Source organism: Malania oleifera, chromosome 1 (genome assembly GCF_029873635.1).
Source record: "Malania oleifera isolate guangnan ecotype guangnan chromosome 1, ASM2987363v1, whole genome shotgun sequence".
Classification (NCBI taxonomy): Eukaryota; Viridiplantae; Streptophyta; class Magnoliopsida; order Santalales; family Ximeniaceae; genus Malania; species Malania oleifera.
Genome location: NC_080417.1, coordinates 115,000,254 through 115,015,860, shown reverse-complemented (window position 1 = coordinate 115,015,860; position 15,607 = coordinate 115,000,254).

Sequence of the window (15,607 nt, the reverse complement as noted above, 5' to 3'; positions counted from 1 at the left end):
TTTTTTTTTAATTCTAATTTTGTGGAATTGACAACTCATGATAAAAAAGGTGACATCAAGGAGTATAGAAATTCTGCAAGAATTTTCCATTTGCCTCGACTCTTTTTTATATTGCATTAGCATTATTATTTAACTAATATTTTTATACAAGAGTATTTTAAAAAACAAAAAATAGACACTAAAGTTGGAAAATCCCTTTTTATATACTAGCCATTGAGCAATGTCTTTATTTAGTTTTTTTAATTTTTATTTTATCTATTTTTTATTTTAATTAAATCTTTTTCTATGTCAATCATTGATATTATAAGATGTTCAAAGACACCAAAGAAAGAGCTATAGGTACTTACAAATTAATTATGAGTTAGTTATAGAGATTTGTATGTTATATATAGAATAGTTATACATTGACTATGTACAAAATATAAAAAGGGCGTCCTAAGCCACAAGGTTCCTTGTTTTGTGAGAGTAGGGGGAGGGTCATTATAGTGTACACAACCTTACCCATGCTTTTATTTAGAGATGTTATTTCCTTGGGCTCGAACCTGTGACCAATTATTGGCCACAAAGGAGCAACCTTACCGTTGATCCAAGCATGCCTTCTAACTACATGAAAAACAGTATTTTCTTATATTATTAATAATTTTTTCTATAGTTAAAGTAACCATGTGATTGTTTTACAAAGTTATTAATATATATATATATATATATTATAATAAACAAAACTTTAGAATTTTAAGAGGGCCACCATCCCCCTCCCTTTTCATATTTCTAACACATTGTGCATGTAGCATGCACACACATACATATGCACACGTCACACACACACACACACACACACACAACATGCATGCATGTTTTTTTGTGTGTGTGAAACGTTAGCGGAGGGGGCAGAGGAATGTATGCAATGTCCTACTTTTTTTCAGAAAAAGTTGTCCCAAGCTCGCGTAAAGGAGGGGGATTGCGTTAGATGGCTAATAACCAATGTAAAACTTGTCAGATCTCTATGATACAAAGTTTAGGGGAAAGATGGGAGACTTGCAGGTGAGGCTTTTTTATTGATTAAGAAAAAGTGATAGGGTACTTAGGGAAGTTCTATAGTGGATTCTAAAAAAGGAGCAGATAGTAGGTAGTAGGTACCGATGTCATTAAGGATATGTAAGAGTAATAACTAGCATTAGGACTACAGTTGGAGAGTCTAAGAAACTTCTAATCAACGTAGGTGTACTTTAAGATTTGCTGCGAGATCTTATCATTTTGTATGAGTGATGTGTGAACTTAGTAGGAGCATTCAAAATGAGTTTCTATATTTTTTGAAAATGATATTGTTGTATTGATGAAATTAGGTTGTGAAGTAGAATATCTGTTATAATTAGGGAGGGAAGCTTTAGAATCAAAAGGCTTTAGGCTATATAGAAATGAAAAAGAATATATGAAATATAATTTCGATCATGGTAGGAGGAAATATTATTGAAAAGATATGATGATCAAGGAATTAATTGCAGTAGTGGATTTCAATACCTTGGACCAATTATGTAGGGTGAAGGATAAATCAAAGAAGATACAGAGTTAAAGCAAGTTGGGTAAAAAAGACAAGTGCTTTCGGTGTGTTGTGTGATCATAAAATACCCTTAAAATTATTAGAAAAGTTTTATTGAATGGCTGTAATGTCAAATATTTTGTGAATGGCTGAATTAATTGGCCTTGAGTTCTGTATATTATATATAAACTTTACAAGAATGCTATACATGGAAAGTAAATAAGGTCTAAAATGATTCTAGCCCTATACAAGTAAACTATAATCTCTCAAGCTCTATACATGTAAACTAAATATATGCTAATTGTACAAAATAATGAATTGAAATATAAGGAAATAAATGTGGGTTGAAGTAAGGAAATAAATCTTTTGCTTTGTTGTTTGTTGTTCCATTGACAGCCCCCCTCAAATTGATGCAGGTTGATCAACAAGCATCAATTTGCTACTTAGGAAGCATTTTAGATGATGAGTGAGAGACTTGGTGAGGATATCCACAATTTGTAATTTAGTCGAAATGTGTGGAAAAGTGATAACACGAGCTTCAAATGCTTCATGGATAGAGTGACAATCGACTTCAATATGCTTCGTGCACTCATGATAGATAGGATTGGCCATGATCTAGATAGCATTCGTATTATCGGCATATAGAGGTGTAGGATCGGTCTCAGAAAAATCTAGCTTAGTAAGCAAGCCTCAAAGCCAAATAATTTCAGAACAAGCAAGAGACATCACTCGGTATTCAGATTCAGTCGATGACTTAGAAACCCTGTCTTGCTTCTTACTCTTCCAAGAGATCAATGCATCACCTAAGAACACACACCAACCAGTGATGGAGCGATGTGTATCTTCACAACTAGCCCAATCAGCATCGCTATAAAAAGCAAGGCGAGTAGAATTGTGAAACGACCTGCTAATAAAATAAAACCCTTTTCCCTAATTTTAAATTCAACCATTAACCTAAACAGGGGAAAGCCAATCATATAAAATAAATCCACACATAATACAATACCAGAGTGTCAAATCATTCCATGATATACAAACATCACTGTTTCTCAAAACTACCCTTACTGATACCAAAGGTTTATAAAACATGCCACTCAAAATAATACTTACTCTCAAAAAGGACAGTACAACAGCACCTCTACCTGCGAGTTTGCTCCGCTCGCCTAGCTGGTTCACCTAAAAAACAATTCAACACTAGGATGAGCCAACGCTTAGTAAGACAAAACATGTTATTACTATTGTGTGGCTGCTGAATTATATTTCTGTATTTATAATCTGATTTAGAAATAATATCATGAATAACTGAAATTGTAAATACTAGTATAAACAATATATATTAAAACTATATAAATTTACTTTTCATAATACTACTACTATTTGTGGAAATCTACTTATACTTATAATATCTAAGAAAATTTCCCTAGATGGTTGTATGTCATGATTTAACCCCTTATGACAGGGTTGTGTAGCCTGAAGGCGGGACCTATCCTAGTTGGTCGATCAGGGTAAGTCAACTGAACTCCGACAGTCTGATTGGCCCCCACAATCCATATCTAATGGAGAGCCAGTCCCGACGTGGGCATGATCAACCTCATACCACTTACTATCTGAGTAAAGTGGTTGCACTCTGAACTGAATATCTGCAGCTACGGTACCGTGCTCTACTGTTTGATCCATCAAGGTTTGATACTATATAGGTAACTGATATTTGTAATATACTGTTTTTACTGTCATTTCTAAAATAACCATCACCCCATAGAATTTATCTAAAATTCTAAATAAACTGATTGAAAATCTGATTTCTGTATAACTGAACTGTTATCTGTATAACTAAATATTGGGGCGTTATGGTACTGAAAATTGATTATTCTGAAATTACTGAAAAAATATTTTTTCTGAGTATATTGCATACTGAAAGTCCTTAATTCTATGAGCATGTAAATATCATGGTACTTCTGTTCATAAACTGTAAATACGGTATTCATAGTTTGTATAAATACGATACTGTACTCTAATTAACTCATGTCACACTAATAAGTATTATCATAATCAGGCTAATAATTTAAATAATAATTTGATAACAACCTGTATTTTGTATTAAAATCCTAATGAAGTTTCCTAACATAGCATGTTTCCCTTACCTGACTACTAAAAAGCCCCTATGGTATACTGGTCCAATACCCGCAGGGCTTCTCACTCAACACCCTGCAAATAACATTTGTCAGAACAAAACATCCTTATTTCTTTGCCTACTACATTTCCTACAGCTGTCAGAAGGTAAAAAACTGACTAAAAAACCTTACCCTGATTCTAGGAAGAAATTCAACTCGATTCCACCGACGATGCGCTCTGGTAAACTTGGAGAGAACTTCGATAGGAGTGTCATGGTGGCCTCAGATCGTTGATCCAACGACGAATGGGGCCAAAATCGAAGAGATATGGAGGAGAGGCCATAGGAGAGAGAGAGAGAGAGAGAGAGAGAGAGAGAGAGAGAGAGAGAGAGAGAGAGAGAGGAAGATGTGCGTTGATTTTCTGCGATTAAATCATGTTTAGGGCTATTTATACTACGGGATTCATCGACGAACCACGTCACCTCGTCGACGAGTCCTGTAGAAAGTTCATCGACGAATCTGCACCTTCGTCGAAGAATTTCAGACTTGCCAAAAATCCTCTCTCGATATCTTCTCTTTGACGAGACGAAACCTCGTTGACGATATCCTGAAGAACTCTCGTCAACAAAACCCCTGTGTTCGTCGATGAGTGCTTGGAAAATTTCTTGGGTTATTATATCCAAAATGCAATGTCGTTGACGAAGTCTACTGCCTCCTTCTGTTTCTGTTTTCATTTCCCTCCCTCTTAATTATTTAATTATCATTATTCTTCAGGTCGTTACAAATTGCCTGCAGGGAAGAATAAACCACGTGTAGAAGTGCCCAGAACATAGCATATGATCCTATAGACAATAGCCAAATGAAGATGATGAGGAGTCTGAAGAATTTTCCATCTCAGGTTGAGAATGATGTTCAGGATGACCACCAAGGTAGAGGTGATGTGGATGTTCCCTTACAGGCTTTGGGAGATGTTGAGACTAATGAGCAGTTGACACTGCCAAAGATTCCACCAGAGATTCCATCCAGGAGGTTAGTCAGAGACCGACATTCATCTACTTGGAATTCAGCATAATAGTATGTGTTATTGACTGATGGGGGAGAGCCCCAGTGTTTTGCAGAAGCCATGGAAGATGAACACAAGACAAAGTGGGTTGAGGCCATGCAAGATAAGATGTAGTCATTGCATGATAACCACACCTTTGAGTTAGTGAAGCTACCTAAAGGAAAAAGAGCTATGGAGAATAAGCGGATTTACAAGAAGAAGCCAAATGAGTTCTTTTCATGGCCACGATACAAAGTTAGATTGGTTGTAAAAGGGTTCGGTCAGAGAAAAGGTATTGACTTTAATGAGATCTTCTCTCCAATTGTAAAGATGTGATCGATCCGTACAGTACTCAGCTTAGCAGGTAGTCTTGACTTGGAAGTTGAGCAGATGGATGTGAAAACTGTCTTCCTTTGTGGTGATTTGGAGGAAGAGATTTATATGAAGCAGCCAAAGGGTTTCAGAGTGAAAAGGAAAGAGGATTATGTGCGCAAGCTGAAGAAAAGCCTATATGGTTTGAAAAAAGCACCGAGATAGTGGTATAAGAAGTTTGAGTTTGTTATGGGGGAGCAAGGCTACCAAGAAGACAACTTCTAATCACTGTGTATTTGTTTAGAAATTCTCTAATGATGATTTTATTCTTTTACTACTTTATATGGATGACATGTTGATTGTTGGTAGGAATGCTTCAAGGATTGACCAGTTGAAGACGAAATTGAGTAAGTCATTTGCTATGAAGGATTTGAGGCCAGCAAATAAAATTCTTGGCATAAGAATCAGTCATGATAGGAGTGCCAAGAAGTTATATTTATCACAGGAGGAGTACATTGAGAAAGTGCTTCAGAGGTTCAATATAGACAAAGCTAAAGTGGCTAGTTCTCCTCTTGCTACCCACTTCTGACTAAGTACAAAGAAATTTCCTTCTACATATAAGGAAAAGGAAGACATGGAAAGAGTTCCTTACGCCTCAGCAGTAGGAAGTTTGATGTATGTAATGGTTTGCACAAGACTAGATATAGTCTATGCAGTTGGTGTAGTTAGCTGATTCTTGTCAAATCTGGGAAGAAAGCACTGACATCCAGTGAAGTGGATCATAAGGTATCTTTGAGGCACTTCCAGTTTGAGACTTGGTTTAGGAAACAGAAAACCATTGTTAGTTGGCTACACATATGTAGATATGGCGAGGATGCGGATACTCGTAAGTCTACTTCGGGCTATTTGATAACTTTTGTAGGTGGGGGTATAGCTTGGCAATTGAGACTTTAGAACTGTATTGCTCTTTCAACGACAGAGGCAGAGTTCATTGCAGCAACGGAAGCAACTAAAGAGTTGCAATGGGCAAAGAAGTTCTTGAGAGAACTTGGTTTCAAGCAGTAGAGGTATGTGTTGTTTTGTGATAGCTAGAGTGCTATTCATCTTACTAAGAATTCCAGTTTCCATGCAAGATCAAAGCACATTGATGTACGATACCATTGGATCAGAGATGCGTTGAATGATAAGTTACTAGAACTTGAGAAGGTTCACACTAATGATAATGATTCTGATATGTTGACAAATACATTACCAAGGGAGAAGCTTGAAGTCTGTTGTTCAATTGCCGAGATGGCAATTCCCTCCACATAATCGTAAAAGGGGAGATATGTTGGGTTATTTTCTTCATTGTGGAGGAAAGCCCAAGTGGGCTTTATTAAAGGCCCAAAGTCCAGCCTTTTAGCGTGAAAACCTAAAAGAAGCTATAAAAAAGAGAGGGGAGAAGGGAGGAATTGTCACTTCTAAAAAGAATGAGAGAAAAATGTGATTTTTCTCATGCTGCTTAGATTTCATCAAGACTCCAATCCCACTTCGCATGTGGTTCGATCGAACTGAAATTTGGAGGAGAGGTTCACGACTCAAGGAGCTCCAATCTGAATAATGGAGATCAGATTTTGAGCTCAAGAGTTGGGATTTTTGCCCGTGAACAGTAACCGCGAATTTGGTATATTCTTTCCAATTCTCTTTGTATTTGCCAAGATTATTGATATCTTGATGAGATATATTTGTAACCTCTAATTGAGATTAGAGAAAACTTGGTGCACCCATTGTTTGGTTGATAGTGAAGGCTTCAACTAGGCTAGGTCCTGTGGTTTTTCTTCCTCACACTGGGGAAGTTTTCCACATAAAAAATTGCTTGTGTTCTTGTGGTTTGGTATGATTGATTATTTTTCTTACTATTTTCAGCATGCATAAAAAGTAAAGATACACTATATTTGCTTGCATATAGGGAGAATAATTATTCCGTTGTGATTGTTTGTTGATATCTGTCCCAACAGAAGATTCAGAGAGATTTTTGTGGAATGGTATGAATAATGAGTCCTAGTTCCATCTTTTGGATGGAAAGTTATTTTCTTATTGGTTGTTTGGTATCGTTTTTGTTTTCTATTTTTTGTTTTCTATTTTCATTTCTATATGGTGAAAAAATATGTTGTAAAAATGTGTTTGTTTATGTTTTTAGTTTTTTCTTTCTGTTGTTGTTGTTGTTGTTATTTTTTTTTTTTTTGGTGAAAAAATTGAAAACTAAATTTTATGGTTTTCAGTTGTTTTGGCAACCTATTGCCAAAATATTTCAATATCCATAATTAACTTTTTTGGAACATTTTATACAAACTTCTTAATTAAAATTAAAATAAAATGATCATATGAGTTTAAGCTATAATAAAAAAATTGAAATAAGAATGTCCATGAAATTACAAAAAATTAAAAATAAATAATAAAAGCCATTTACATAATAGTTTTTATGAATTTTCAATTGCTATGTGCTATAAGATTATTCTTGTAAAGTTAATCTTGAAATGTAATAAATAAGACAAATTATTATAATAATTTTTATTTTTATTAGAGTATTTTTTATTTGTGTTATTTTGTACTTATATTATTTTAACCATATTTTTTGAATTTTTATTTGATTGAGTGAAATACTTGAGGGACTATGATTCACCTCAAGACCAAGAAAATATGTTAGAGACCCAAGATCTTTTATATGAAAGGACTCTAAGAGATGAGTCTTGAGTTAAGCAAGTAAAGCAGAATCGGAACCAGTAATCACAATATCATTAACATAAACCAAAAAAACAACAATACCCATGTTTGATTTCTGAAGAAACAATGAAGTGTCATACTTGCTCTGCTTGAATGAAAATTGTAATAAAGTGGTGTGAAATTTATCAAACTAGGCCCTTGGAGCTTGTTTGAGACCATAAAGAGAATGATGGAGCTTACACACATGTGAAGTCCGAGAGGGAAACAAGCTCGAGGGTGGCTTCATATAAATACACTCTTTAAGATCCCTATGAAGAAAAACATTCTTGACATCCATCTGATGTAGTGGCCACTCACTAGAAGTAGTAATAGCTAGAATCGTACGAACAGTAGTCATCTTAGCCACATGAGCAAAGGTCTCTTCATAATTGATACTATATTCCTAATTATTCCCAAGTGCAACAAGGTGAACTTTGTAATGATCCAAACTTCCATCAGATCAGACCTTGATTAAGTAAACCCATTTATAACTTAGAGGAACAATGGTGGGAGAATAAGGCTTAATGTCTCAGGTGTGATTGGCCTTTAGAGTGACAATTTCTTCTTGCATAGCTTGTCGCCAACAATCATGCTTGGAAGCGTGTGAGTAGAAAGAGGGAATATCTAAATTGGACAATGTTGCAGTAAGAGCTAAAACATAGTTACCAAAACTTGAAGAGGAAAACCATACCTGTCCAGAGGTACAGACACTCAAGAAGAGCGATGTACCAAAGGCTTTGGAGGTGCTGCAACTGACTGAATCTGGAGTGTGGTAGGATCAGATATCAGATGAGCTACCGGAAAAGGCTATGGGCGGGGGTACCACGTATACACAATACTTGATTTAAAATGAGAACTGACTGGATGAGGATCTGAGAATTGCTCAAGATATGAGAACTACTCCTCAAAGGAGGGGAGAATCACAGTAGCTGAGGAGGGTACAAAGGACACAGGAAAGAAATGTTGATTTTCAAATAAAATAATTGTAGAGACCTGAACCCGTAAATAAGGAAAATAAATAAGAAAAGAGTAAAAAGGGAATTACAGCAGGGTTCGTCGACGAAGGCAGTATGTTCATCGATGAAGTCCCTTTAGCTCTTTGTCGCCAAAATTCAAAGAGTCGTCGATGAAGAGATACCGAGCGAAACCAAAGAAAATATCCAGATAGGGTTCATCGACGAAGGTAGAGCTTTGCCCATGAACTGAGTGGCTAGTACGTCGACGAAAGCGCCGCTTTGTCAACGAATTTGACTCAGTCAAACGCTCTATAAATATCTTTTTTGGTTGCTTAAGGTGAAGAAAACCTAAAAGCTCTCTCTCTTTAGAACTAGCGAGTTCTCTCTCTCTCTCTCTCTCTCTCTCTCTCTCTCTCTCTCTCTCTCTCTCTTTCTCTCTCTCTCTCTCTACGATCCTTCACCGTTCTTCGTCTGTTTCCACAATCGAAGGTTTTTTTGTAGGTCAAAAGGAGAATATCTTTAGTTATAGCGGATCAGATCTTTGTTTTGAAGATTTTCAGGTTTTTCCCTAAAATCAAGGAAAGGATCTGATTCCATTTCTAATTCGGTATATATGTAGTAGTCGTGATTATAGTGAAGTATTATTCTTCGGTTTTTAGGTTTCGGGGATCCCAGGTGTTGCTTTGGACTGATCCGTTCATATTTCTATTTTCAGAATTAAGGTAAGAGGATTTGTTTACATTAGTATTTTTAGAAAAATGAATCGTTAGAAAAATAGCTTATGTCTTACTGCATATGTCTTACTGCACATTTTGACTGCTTATCTACAAAATTTTACCGGGTATAAATGTTTCTTACGATTTTATGATTTTACGATTTTTGGCAAAAATTGGGGTTTTGGTATATGAACTCCACACTTTCCAAAACTACTTTATTTGTTTTAAAATTGGAGTAGGAACTGCTTAATGCCCATGTTTGCGGTTCAAATGGTATTTTTCGAATTATACATTGATTAAAGCGGTTTTTGACGAAACGAATGTGACATGTGATATGAACTGGAACATACTGAACTGTTATATTTGTGAATGAACTATGAGAACTGGAATCCATTCGGTTATCTAAAAATGTGAAAAAACAAGTGTCGGTTAATCATCGAACCTAAAATGTAAAAAGGGTTGAATCGAGAGAGTTTGTGCAAATTAACACCACTGTCTGACAGAAAGAATGAATGCATGAAAGATTGCATGATTGTGATTGTGAAAATATTGGAACTGCACAGGTTGTTATGCTTTATTGCAAATTATATATATGATTGATTGGGACCACATCTTGTTACTAAAGGAGTTGAAAGACACTCCAAAGGAGTTGAAAGATACTCCAGGTTATCTGAGGCTTTAAATAGCTAGAGGCGCGGTTTCGTTGCTTACTGAGGTATAGTGCAACCAAACATGTGAATCAGTGTGGGCATCGAGATAGTCGGCTTGCAGGAGTGTATGGAGCCACTGGTGAAATAATAGACTAGGTGGGGCAGCCAGACTATATTTGTGATGCTTGACAGTGCCAACACGAATAGGGCTCTGTCAGAATTATTAGTGCACAACCCATGTCACAGGGTAATTAAGCATATTTCTGAAAGTTTCTAAATTTTCATATACATGATTTAAAAATTAAAATAGGCAAAATCACAGGATTGAGTACCGTGTGGAGGGAATCGTACAGTGTGTGAGCCTGTACCTTACCCTAACCTCGGGGACTTTTTCTTGTAATGATGTCGTATTATGTTTATATATCTTTGATAGTACTATAATGTGCATGTAATACTGTGCTACTGCTTTTAACTGAAATAAACTCGTGTAGTCTCGTGCTGATGTATGTCTTCCACCTTACTGAGAAGTGTCTCATCCCAATCTTACAACCTTTGTTTCAGGTCCTATAGGACGTCGGTCCTAGTCTTCTAGAGGGACTTTGGCACATAGAGTCTTGTTAGTAGATGTAAGTTTTATATCTGTACTGGGTTGTTAGTCTGTTTGAATGTAAGGGGATTGTAATACAATTTATGTTTAAGCATGGATCTTTTGTATTGAGGAATACAGATAGAACTCTGGTATATGTCTATTAGAATCCTCGTAAGACTGTTTATGTTTTCTGCTGTGCATGATTACAGATATGTTTGAAATACGCCCATTTGTCCCTGTTTAAGGCGGGTTGTTTATGCATGTTTATCAGATAAAGGTATTTTGTATGTGTACTAGTACTCTAAGTTCGTATAAAGGACTAGGGCATTACAGCTTGGTATTAGAGTCCTTAACTAGTCAGAAGTGTGATGCGATTCATACTGCCTAGTTAGGGGTATACTCAGAGCTTAGGTTACTAGGTTCTGTAGTTTAGAATATACCAGAGTTTAGGATGTGAATAAGATTAGTGAGTTCAGCTTTGTATACCTAGAGACAGAAATCTATTGACAGACTTTTGTGTTTTTTTTTATCATTCAAAAGGTTCAGAAAATCATAGCAATCTATTGGCAGTTTTTTTTTTCCAAGTGGAAGGGCAGAACTCAAGTTAGAATAAGCATGTGAGTCATTAGGGTACGTCAATACTAGGACTGTTATTATGGGAAGTAAGTTTATAATATTTCTGTATTAGTTGGTTAAGCTTCTAATTGCTTTCTTCAATTTTCTTTTAAGATGGAATCTAGGGATAATACTGCCAATGTTGGAGGAAGTAGCAGTGAGGGAGTTGGCCCTGAGGCTGGCAGTGATTCCACAAATGTTTTTTTGGACTTCACACAGCAGCTGATGGCTGAGGTGGTTCAGACGAATAGGGGACCGGATCGTCCTGTGACTGAGTTGGGCTGTTCTATCAATTAGTTCACGCAACTGAAGCCTTCTATTTTCATGGGAAGTGCAGACCCGATTCGAGCTGAGAATTGGATTGTGAAGATTGAGAAGATTCTAGATGTCTTGAATTGCACTAAGAAGCAGAAAGTGGCCTTTGCAACGTTTAAGTTGTCGAGCGAAGTAGAGAGGTGGTGGAAGTTTGTGAAGATGCTGGAGGAGCATCGACCCATCCCTGTAGTAGTGACGTGGGCCAGATTCAAGGAGTTATTTTTTGAACGGTATTTTCCAGCTATAGTCAGGAATGCCAAGATGGAGGAATTTATGTGTCTGGAGAAGGGGCAGCTGACAGTTCAGTAGTACGCTCCCAGATTTTAGGAGCTATCCCATTTTGCTCCATTCATGGTTCCGGATGAGGCAATGAATACCTGGAAATTTCAGAGGGGCCTAAGGAAGGAGATTTGCAGGTAGACGACTATTTGGCAGATGCAAGACTTTGTTACTCTAGTTGACAAAGCCACCGTAGTAAAGGAGAGTTTGTAGAAGGATGTCGAGGTTCAAATCTCAAAGAAGAGACCTGCGCCTTCTAGTTCTTATGGAGGGGCAAAGCAAAGCAACTGGAAGAAGAAGAATCGTAGTGGTGCTTCTTAGAGACCATGTCCGCTTCTATTTGTTCTATGTGGGGGAAACCTCATGCAAGGCAGTGTTGGTGGGCTATGGGGGCTTGTTTATGATGTGGCAAGATGGGACATCAGGTGAGGGATTGTAATTTTCCGAAATACGGCGGAGCTCCACAATAGCCTTTCAGAGGTGGTGCACAGGTGCCACGAGATGGACAGCATGGGGGTACTGCCTAGGTTAGGGTGTATTCCTTGACACCAGGTGATGTAGAAAATGCAGGAGATGTGGTAATATGTAATAATTACATGCTTTCCAATAAAGCTGTTATATTATTTGACTCGGGAGCAACGTATTCCTTTATCTCATGAGGATTTGTTAAATTGTGTGGATTAGAGATGCAACAGTTGGGTTATGAACTGGTAGTGGCTATGCCATCGGGGTCGGCAATCGTATGTAGCAAAGTAGTCCATGATTTTCCAGTAGTAATCTAGGGAAGGGTATTACCAGTTGGCCTTATAGTATTTGACATGTATGGCTTCGATATCATCCTAGCGATGGACTGGTTGTCTTCTAGTTATGCCAATACCGACTGTCATAGGAAAAAAAGTGATGTTTATACCTCCAGAGGAGCAGGAATTCAAGTTTATAGGGTCGTGCGTGTGTTCTGCACCACAGATCCTTTCAGCTTTGCAGGCTGGTAGATTGCTCTAGGAGGGATGCCAAGGGTATCTAGCATTTGTGAAAGACACGCAGACAGAAGAACGTAAACTGGAGACGATTTCTGTAGTCCGCAAGTTCCCTGACGTGTTTCTAGAGGACTTGCCAGGATTACCTCCAGACCGTGAAGTGGAATTCTTTATAGAGTTAGTTCCAGGTACGGTGCCGATGTTGAAACCTCCATATCGTATAGCTCCAGTTGAATTAAGAGAGTTGAAAGAACAACTTCAGGAGCTACTAGATATGGGGTACATTCGATCGAGTGTTTCTCCTTGGGGAGCACCTATGCTATTTGTGAAGAAGAAGGACGGGTCAATAAGGATGTGCATCGACTACAGAGAACTCAACAAGGTAACGATAAAGAAAAAATACCCATTACCTAGGATCGATGATCTGTTTGACTAGTTACAGAGCACGTAGGTCTTCTCTAAGATCGACCTATGATCTGGGTATCACCAGCTGAAGGTGAAAGCAGAGGACGTTCCGAAGACAACATTCCGAACTCGGTATGGCCATTACGAATTTATGGTTATGCTTTTTGGTTTGACTAATGCACCTACAACATTTATGGATTTGATGAACCAGGTCTTTCATGAATACTTAGACTGGTTCGTTGTGGTATTTGTTGATGACATCCTAGTGTATTCTAGTAGTTCTGTAGAACATTAAGTTCATCTGAGACTGGTACTGCAAATTCCTAGGGAGAAGAAGTTATTTGCTAAACTAAAGAAGTGCGATTTATGGCTGGAACATATTGCATTTCTAGGGCACGTAGTGTCTAAGGAAGGAGTATCAGTGGATTCGAGTAAGATAGAGGCAGTAGTAGACTGGGCTAGATCGAAGAATATTCAAGAGATTAGAAGTTTTCTAGGTCTTGCAGGTTACCACAGACGGTTCGTAGAAGGGTTTTTCAGTTTAGCAAGTCCTTTGAAGTACCTCACGAGAAAGAACGTGAGGTATGATTGGACTTTTGAGTGCAAGCTAAGTTTCTAGGAGCTAAAATGGCGACTAGTTACTGCTCCAATTTGACCATTCCATCTGCGGATAGAAGATTTGTTATCTACAGTGACGCCTCTAAGAAAGGTCTTGGCTATGTTCTAATGCAGCAGGGTAGGGTAGTTGCTTACGCCTCTTGTCAACTCAAAGAGTATGAGAAGAATTACCCAACACATGATATAGAATTGGCAGCTATAATGTTTGCATTGAAAATCTGGAGGCACTACATGTATGGTGAAATGTGCAAATTTTTACTGATAATAAAAGTCTCAAGTACATTTTCACCCAAAAAGAGCTGAACATGAGATAGAGTAGGTGGCTTTAGTTGATAAAAGACTACAACTGTACTATTAGCTATCACTCAGGGAAGGAAAATGTGGTAGCTGATGCTTTGAGTCAGAAGTCAGTTGATGCGTCGGTCTCAGCAGTGGGAGTTCAACATCAGATCTGTATGGACCTAGAAACGTTGGGCTTGGAGGTAGTGGAAGGAAATCATCAAGTTGTTCTTACTAGCTTGGTGGTACAGCCGACCTTACAGAAGAGGATTCGAGCAGTGCAGAAGGAGGATCCATAGTTGGTTGAGGTTATGGAAGGAGTTCAGAGTGGGTTAAAGTCAGATTTCAGTATCTCTGATGATGGGATTTTGAGATTCCATAACAGAGTATGTGTATAAATGACGCTGAAATTAAACGGGTCATTCTGGAGGAGGCACACTGTTCGCTCTACACCGTACACCATCGCAGTATGAAGATGTACTAGAATCTGAGGGAATCTTTCTAGTGGTCCAACATGAAAAGAGAGATTGCCCATTTCGTAGAGCAGTGCCTGACATGTCAGCAGGTCAAGGCAGAGCACCAGAGGCCAACAGGACCACTTCAGCCATTTGATATCCCCAAGTGGAAGTGGGAGCACATCTCAATGGATTTTGTGACGGGATTACCTGCGGCGGTGCATAGGCAGAATGCTATATGGGTTGTAGTTGATCTTTTGATGAAGATTGCATATTTCATTCCTATTAGAGTTAGTTGTTCCTTAAATAGGCTAGCAGAGCTACATGTGCATGAGATTGTACGACTCCACGATGTTCTTATTTCTGTTATTTCAGATCGAGATCCATATTTTACATCTCGTTTCAAGAAGAGTTTACAGGATGCCTTGGGATCACAACTGACGTTTAGTGCATCTTTTCACCCGCAGACGGATGGGTAGTCTAAGAGGACAATACAGACACTAGGGCATATGTTGCGGGCTTGTGTACTAGATTTTGGTGACAGTTGGTTACGATATCTACCACTTGTTGAGTTCGTGTATAACAACAGTTACCAGACCAACATAGAGATGGTGCCTTACGAGGCATTATATGGTCGTCGGTATCGATCTCCATTGTACTGGGATCAGATAGGTGAGCGGCAGATACTGGGCCCGAAACTGATTCAACAGGCCTCTGTAAAGGTCAAGTTGATCAGGGAGAGAATCAAGGCAGCTCAGAGATGGTAGAAGAGTTATGCTGATACTCGTTAACAAGAGCTGGAATTTGAGGTAGGAGATATGGTGTTTCCGAAGATCGCTCCAATGAAAGGGGTGATGAGATTCAGAAAGAAGGGGAAGCTAAGTCCTCGGTATATCGGGTCTTTCGAGATCCTAGAAAGGATAGGTTCGATAGCTTATTGGGTGGCTTTACCCCTAGCACTATCCAGAGTCCATGACGTTTTCCACGTGTTAATGCAGAGGAAGTACGT